This window comes from Schistocerca nitens, chromosome 5 (genome assembly GCF_023898315.1).
Source record: "Schistocerca nitens isolate TAMUIC-IGC-003100 chromosome 5, iqSchNite1.1, whole genome shotgun sequence".
Lineage (NCBI taxonomy): Eukaryota > Metazoa > Arthropoda > Insecta > Orthoptera > Acrididae > Schistocerca > Schistocerca nitens.
The window spans coordinates 25,754,983-25,762,320 of record NC_064618.1 but is presented as its reverse complement, the minus strand read 5'-3'; positions in this window follow the sequence as shown (position 1 = coordinate 25,762,320).

Sequence of the window (7,338 nt, the reverse complement as noted above, 5' to 3'; positions counted from 1 at the left end):
CGGACAGACCGTGTCCGCCACTCCCTGTGCGTTTAAATCGAGGATAGCGTTTACGTTCCATCTCTGCCACAGATCCTCGAAAGCTTGGGACACCACATTGCAGTAGCTTTTCTTACCGTCACTCCTGATATGCTGGGTAGGGTAGGGGCAGAATTGGACTACCAGTTAAATGTGCGCCGCGTGACACACAGAACATTAATTTATGTACATTTTGAAAAAAAAAATTTCCTGAAGTTTTCATTCTCTTCTCCTAAAAGAAGATCAGATTATTCGAGTTCAAAAATGGTTTAAATGGCTCTAAGCACTATGGGACTTAACATCTGAGGCTATCAGTCCGCTAGACTTAGAACTACTTAAACCTAAGTAACCTAAGGAAATCACATACACCCATGCCCGAGGAAGGACTCGAACCTGCGACCATAGCAGCAGCGCGGTTCCGGACTAAAGCGCCTAGAACCGCTCGGCCACGACGGCCGACATTCGAGTTCTGACCCACTGCATTGTCAAGATTTTTTCAGCCAAATGTAAGGCTAGACAGTAATGAGGCCAACGGGAAATCTCTCGAATCTGGGACGGGAACTACACTGCCTCAAAATAAAGTGAAGCAGTGACAAGATTTCGTCGGATGTCAATATAACTTCGAGAAGGTCCGCACTCCCCTTGGCCACGTATATGATTAGAGCTGTACTTCTTTGTGATCCGTAGAACGGCGACCAGAGTTTGTTCGTGTTGTTCGTGTCTAGCGTTGTCAGCAGCCCTGGCTTGAACAGCGTCAGACGTCTCCACTGTGAAGGGCCCGGAATCCCACATACTAGTCGGACACAATGTTATCGGTGGGTGACAAGACACTGAAAGGAGGGTCTCCATGTGGTGAGCTGGTCGAACCTGCTGTACCAAGATTCGTGGAGCATTCGCTCGTGACAGTGGAGTGGCTGGATGCCCGGCTGCAGGGGAGCGTGAAATCGGGTGTGCTCGCCGTCAAGGATCCGGTGGACAACGTCCAACCACCACAAGCGAAGGTCGTCGTTCCGCGAGACAAGCTCTCCGTCACATCTGCACCTACCACCCGAGAACAACCAATGGACTGCTTGCAATATTCTGTGTTGTTTTTCACCATAGGTTGGAGACTAGCAGCGGACGGACTAAGGAATACCGTCCCAAGCTTAGGGTGCAGTGAACACAACACAGAAGGCTGCATTTTGAGGGGCGCCAGGACTGGAAAGCACGGACCGCTGACGGATGTCATCCAGCCGTGTTCAGCGAAGAATCGTGTCTCCACTGCCCTGGGTGATCATCGTTGACGAGTGTGGCCCTGACCTCTGAATGTTCCCTCTGTTACAGTGTAATGGAGAGCCACGGTGGTGTTTCTCGTTGCGTTCTGTAGTGCGAAGACATCACGTATCACTTTAGGTCGCGCCGGCCGAAGTGGCCGTGCGGTTAAAGGCGCTGCAGTCTGGAACCGCAAGACCGCTACGGTCGCAGGTTCGAATCCTGCCTCGGGCATGGATGTTTGTGATTTCCTTAGGTTAGTTAGGTTTAACTAGTTCTAAGTTCTAGGGGACTAATGACCTCAGCAGTTGAGTCCCATAGTGCTCAGAGCCATTTGAACTTTAGGTCGCGACTAGTAGTGACTGAGGCATCTCTGATGGCACAACGGTGCATCACAGACATTTTGCATCCTCGTGTGTTACCTCTCGTGTGACAATACCGTCGTGCCATTTTTCAACAGGACGCTCTACCCAGGCGCCTCTCTCTACGAACTGTCTGCGTGATGTTCGGAACTCTCGTGGTCAGCACGACTCCCATAAAACACCTGCGTGGCCAGTTCCACGTCCCGTCTCCACATCCAGTCTCCAGAGTATCGAGCACCGGCCACCCTTCCTCAGGAGACTATAAAATGTCCTTGCGACACCCTTCCCTACCGAATTAGAGCGTGCATCCAGGCCTGAGGAAGTGCAACGTCACACTGATAAGTGATCAGACATTCCTAAATTCTTTGTAACTTTGTCTCGATCTTCTAATCGCTGAAATAACGTCCCATACCCTCTCAACTCGTTGAGTTTCATTTCGTTTGCTCCTCCCAATCTGGGTGGTTCACTTTTTCTGTCAGTAGTATGCGTAAGTTAATTTTGGTATTTACCTTAAACTAACGAAAATCTCGGGAAGATCTTGGTGAGAGCCAGGGAGTGAAACTAATTTCAATTTCATTCTGGTGCAATATTGCAATATGTCTCATACAAAAGTGCAAAATTCTATTGTATGTCCTAGTCAGATTGGTTATGTGTTTACGGCATAAAGTCAATAAGTTGCTAGACAAGTACAGTGTCCCTAATTCTCTGCCTGTTGTAGCCAAATTAGTTTTCTTTATTGTCATTTCATTCCCTCATTCCTCACTGTAGACGATGAGATATCAGAATAGCAGAAGTGCCTTTTCTTAACGAAAGAAATTTGTGAGTAGTTACAGTTTTCAGGTACGTTGATATTTTTAATGGTAATGCTGATAAAACTGTGAATCCCGTCACCTCACAAAAATCGAAAGGATCTACTTCGTTAGGGAATATTTCGGGAGACGAGAGGTTGCTTTGTTGTGAAGATGTAAAGTGCAGGGTATCAACGAAGCAAGAGGTTTGGTATTTGGGAGTGTGTATAACGTGTGAGGGTGGGAGTTGGAGAAATAAGGAATTTGGAATGTATGAAAGTAGGATAGAGGCTAGGGAATAGTGATGAGCAGGAAAGAGTAGGAGAGGGTGGAGATGTGAGAGACTGCCTTATGTGGAGGAGGGCAAGAAGTGGGTTAGGTCTGGAAGGAATGGGGATGTCAGGACCTGTTTCATTGTCTGGGAGAGGGAGTGTGTTAGAATTATCTCGGGACAGGATATGCAGAGAGTGATGGAGTGCAGTTGGTCGAATGTGTCGATGTAGGTGGGGTAAGTTAACGAGGTTGAAAGTTAGAGCGGAAGGAGTGAGGTTGTCAGCGTCGAGTTTATGCGATTTGTAGGATATACAGAGATTTATGGGCTAGGAGCGGAAAGTGAAAGCAAGTAAAGGATTCCGCATCCCTCTAAACCTGCTTAACGAGGTTAAGCCTTGGCTTCCTTACACACACATCAAAAAAAGTTTTGCATCACCTCTGTTCCGAGAGTTCCGGAACCTGTACCGAAAGCTGGAATAGTGATCAACATAAACATCATTTTCGCCCTTTTTATTGCACATAAAAACCACACATTGCATGTTGTACCACCATACAGTGAGACCTTCAGAGGTGGTGGTCAAGATTGCTGTACACACCGGGACCTCTAATACCCAGTAGCACGTCCTCCTGCACTGATGCATGCGTGTATTCGTCGTGGAATACTATCCACATGTTCATCAAGGCACTGTTCGTCCAGATTGTGCCACTCCTCAAAGGCGATTCGGCGTAGATCCGTCAGAGTGGTTGGTGGATCACGTCGTCCATAAACAGCCCTTTTCAATCTATCCCAAGCAAGTTCAATGGGGTTCATGCCTGGGGAACATGCTGGCCACTTTAGTCGAGCGATGTCGTTATCCTGAAGGAAGTCATTCACAAGATGTACACGATGGAGACGCCAATTATCGTCCATGAAGACGAATAACTTGCCAATATGCTGCTGATATGGTTGCACTATCGGTCGGAGGATGGCTTCCGTGTATAGTACAGCCGTTACGGCGCCTTCCGTGACCACCAGCGGCGTACATCGGCCCCACAAAATGCCACCCGAAAACAGCAGGGAACCTCCACCTTGCTGTACTCGCTGGACAGTGGGTCTAAGGCGTTCAGCCTGACCGGGTTGCCTCCAGACACGTCTCTGACGATTGTCTGGTTGAAGGCAGATGCGACACTCATCGGTGAAGAGAACATGATGTCAGTCTTGAGCGGTCCATTCGGTATGTTGTTGGGCCCATCTGTATCGCGCTGCATGGTGTCGTGGTTGCAAAGATGGACCTCGCCATGGACGTCGGGAGTGAAGTTGCGCATCATGCGTCCTGTGTTTGCACGAAAAGCATTATTCAACATGGTGGCGTTGCTGTCAGGGTTCCTCCGAGCCATAATCCGTAGGTAGCGGACATGCACTGCAATAGTAGCTCTTGGGCGGCCTGAGCGAGGCACCTCCTTGACAGCTCCTGTTTCTCTGTGTCTCGTCCGTATCCGAACAACATCGCTTTGGTTCACTCCGATACGCCTGGACACTTCTCTTGTTGAGAGCCCTTCCTGGCGCAAAGTAACAATGCGGACGCATTCGAACCGCGGTATTGACCGTCTAGGCATAGTTGAACTACAGACAACACGAGCCGTGAACCTCCTTCCTGGTGGAATGACTGGAACTGATCGGCTGTCGGACCCACTCCATATAATAGGCGCTGCTCATGAATGGTTGTTTACGTCTTTGGGTGGGTTTAGTGACACCTCTGAACAGTCAAAAGGGACCGAGTCTGTGATACAATATACACAGTCAACATCCATCTTCAGGAGTTCTGGGAACCGGGCTGATGCAAAACTTTTCTTTGATGTGTGTACAGATGTTTACCTCTCACATTTCCCACCATTACTGAACTGACAATTCGTCGAGGCCCACGATGCGTGCTATCAGCCGTGCCTTTCCTAGAGTCAAGTTATGTTTTGTTTTATATCTTCTGTATGAACTTGAAGTCCCTCTCCAAATTTCATTCTTGCTCGATGTACAAACTGAATAACATCGTAGAAAGGCTACAACTATGTCTCAATTCATTCTCAATATCTACCTCCCTACAGTACCTTTGATTCGTATAATAGATGTCTTGTTTCTGTAAATGTTATGTATAAACTTGCGCGTGTTGGGTTTTATTCCTTCAGTCATCACAATTTCAAAGAATGTCTCCCTGGCAACATTGTGTAATGTAAAAGCTACAACTGCTATAGCTTTAGATTTCTCTTTCTTCCATCTTCCCACCGATCCTGTAAGACAAGTCATATAGTCAGTGTTTCATGACTTGGCGTAAATTTCTCCGCATCTCTAAGGGATTTACCGGTTTTATAATCATACTTTAAAAAATTCAGTGTTCTGCGACCATGACGCCTTCAAGTTCGTTTCCCTTGTAGAGCCCTTCTGTACTTTCCTTCCACCTTTCGGCTTTCCATTCTTTGCTTAGCACCAGCTTGCCGTCTGAGGTCTTGGTGTTCCTACAGGTGCCAATCGTTTCTCTAAACTCTCCTTTAACTTTTTTACAGGTGGCATGTCTTTCTTGTAGTCATGCACGCTTCTACCTCTTGCATTAATTTTCTTCTCTAGCCATTCATGTTTTGCTATTTTGCACTGTCGATATCATTTTCTAATACTTACACTATTCGTCAATTGAGTTCAGTATCTCGCTCGTCGTTCAAAGTTTTCAGCAGTGCCTTTTTCCCTATTCGATACTCTGTATTCGTTTTCCATAGTTGAGTCAAAAGTTGCCTAAAGCTCCGTTTCAAACTCTCACCAACTTCTAGTTCTTTCAGTTTATCGAGATCTACCTTCTTAGTTTCCTACCGTTGTGCAGTTTATGAGATTTAGTTCATAACAAATAAATCATAGCCAGAGTTGACATCTATTCCTGAAAATATATTGCACTCTATATTTTCGATTCGAAATCTCTGTTTTTCCATTACGTTATTTACCTGGACCTTTCCGGTGTCTTCAGATAGCTTATCGGTTAGACACGGTAGACAACTCAGTGGGGTGAGGTCCACGATTCAGGGTGGGCGATTTAGAGAGGACGGTCGTAAATGATAGGAAGATAAACATATTTCTCGTAGTCTGCCGTATAGGAGGACGTAACACTTCACTAGGAAGGGGAAGTTGTACATTGCCTGCCAAAAATTTGAAACACCCACACGACATGCTCGGATATCAATTCAGCTTCGCACACACAGCGGCGTGAACACCTTCAGACATTGAGTAATGACTGTGAAGGACATCGACGTGTTGTATACTTCTGTGGGACAATGTTGTCAGCAAGAGTCTGAAATGGGCCATCACTGTGGGTCTCCGTTTGGGTATCAGGTCGAGACGTGTAAGATCCGTATTTGTGGGGCATTCAGCTGTGACGGTGGACCGATGCTGGACGGCCTGGGAAGGTGAGAGTGAGGCCGGGCGTGCTCGTCGCCAGTCTTCCGGTCTGCCACATCTGACCACCGCAAGAGAGCATCGCCGTGTTGTGCACACTGCAGGTCCGTCACGTCTGTACCTGGCTTCCGGCGGCGGGTAGTGGACTCCCTCCAACACTGTGCGTCATGCCACGCCGTTGGTCACCGACCACCGAGAGCCGTACTAAAGAATTACCGTCGCAGGCGTATGCTGCAGTTAACACCACAACGGAAGCGGCTGCGTTTGGAGGAGCGCCGTGACCGGCATGCGTGGACTGCAGATGCACTGCGTCGCACTGTGTTCAGTGACGAATCGGGGTTCGCCATTACCCCGGACCGGAACGCGGTGTAAGGAGCCATCGGATGTCGCTTCAGGTCACAACTTGTAGTGACTGAGGCCAGTCTGAGGCCGCAATAGCGCGTCACGGACCTTCTGCGTGCTCTTGTATTACTTCTCGTGCGGCGATATCGTCGTTGCACTTTTCAGCAAGACAATGCACGTCTACACGTGGCGTGTGGCTCTGTGATCAGCGTGCCTGGTGTTCGGGTGCTCTCGTGGCCAGAAGCGTCGCCAGATTTGTCCTGAACACAGCCACTGTCCAGCATGTCGAGGACGAGTTCCAATTGTGGGCCAGCTCGCCTCAGGAAAGGTTACGTCCGCTTTACGGCACCTTTCCCAAGTGAATCGACGCATGCATTCAAACCAGATAGCTTGCAACGTCACACTGATAAGTGTGTTCGTGCCAGAAAATCCCTTTTAACCCTTGTAGAGTGGATTCTGTCATGTAACTGAAACAACATCGCATTCCGTCTCGACTTGTGATGTATCATTTCGTTTCCTCCCCCATTTCAGGTTCCTAAAGCTTCTTTCAGAAACACTGAAAACGTGCCAAGGGTGATGGAATCAAAAAATACGAAATAATTGAAAAGACCCTCAATAAAATCAGCTACATGTTTCCTTAACTTGTCATTGAAGGTCTTGCAATGTCAAATTGCAAGTGATGCCAGGTCAAACGCATGGCATTTCAGTTGCAAAAGCTCCGCTCACCAACTGCGAAAAGGACCCGCACTCTGTCTGAGTGTTCTGTACAAAATTAGTTATAGATATAGGCAATTCACCCATGCCAGAATCGAGAGTCTCAACGATTTCGTCTGTTATCGGTATCGATACTGCAAAGATAATGGTTCCGGAAATTGCAGGAGTTTCGACAAAGTTT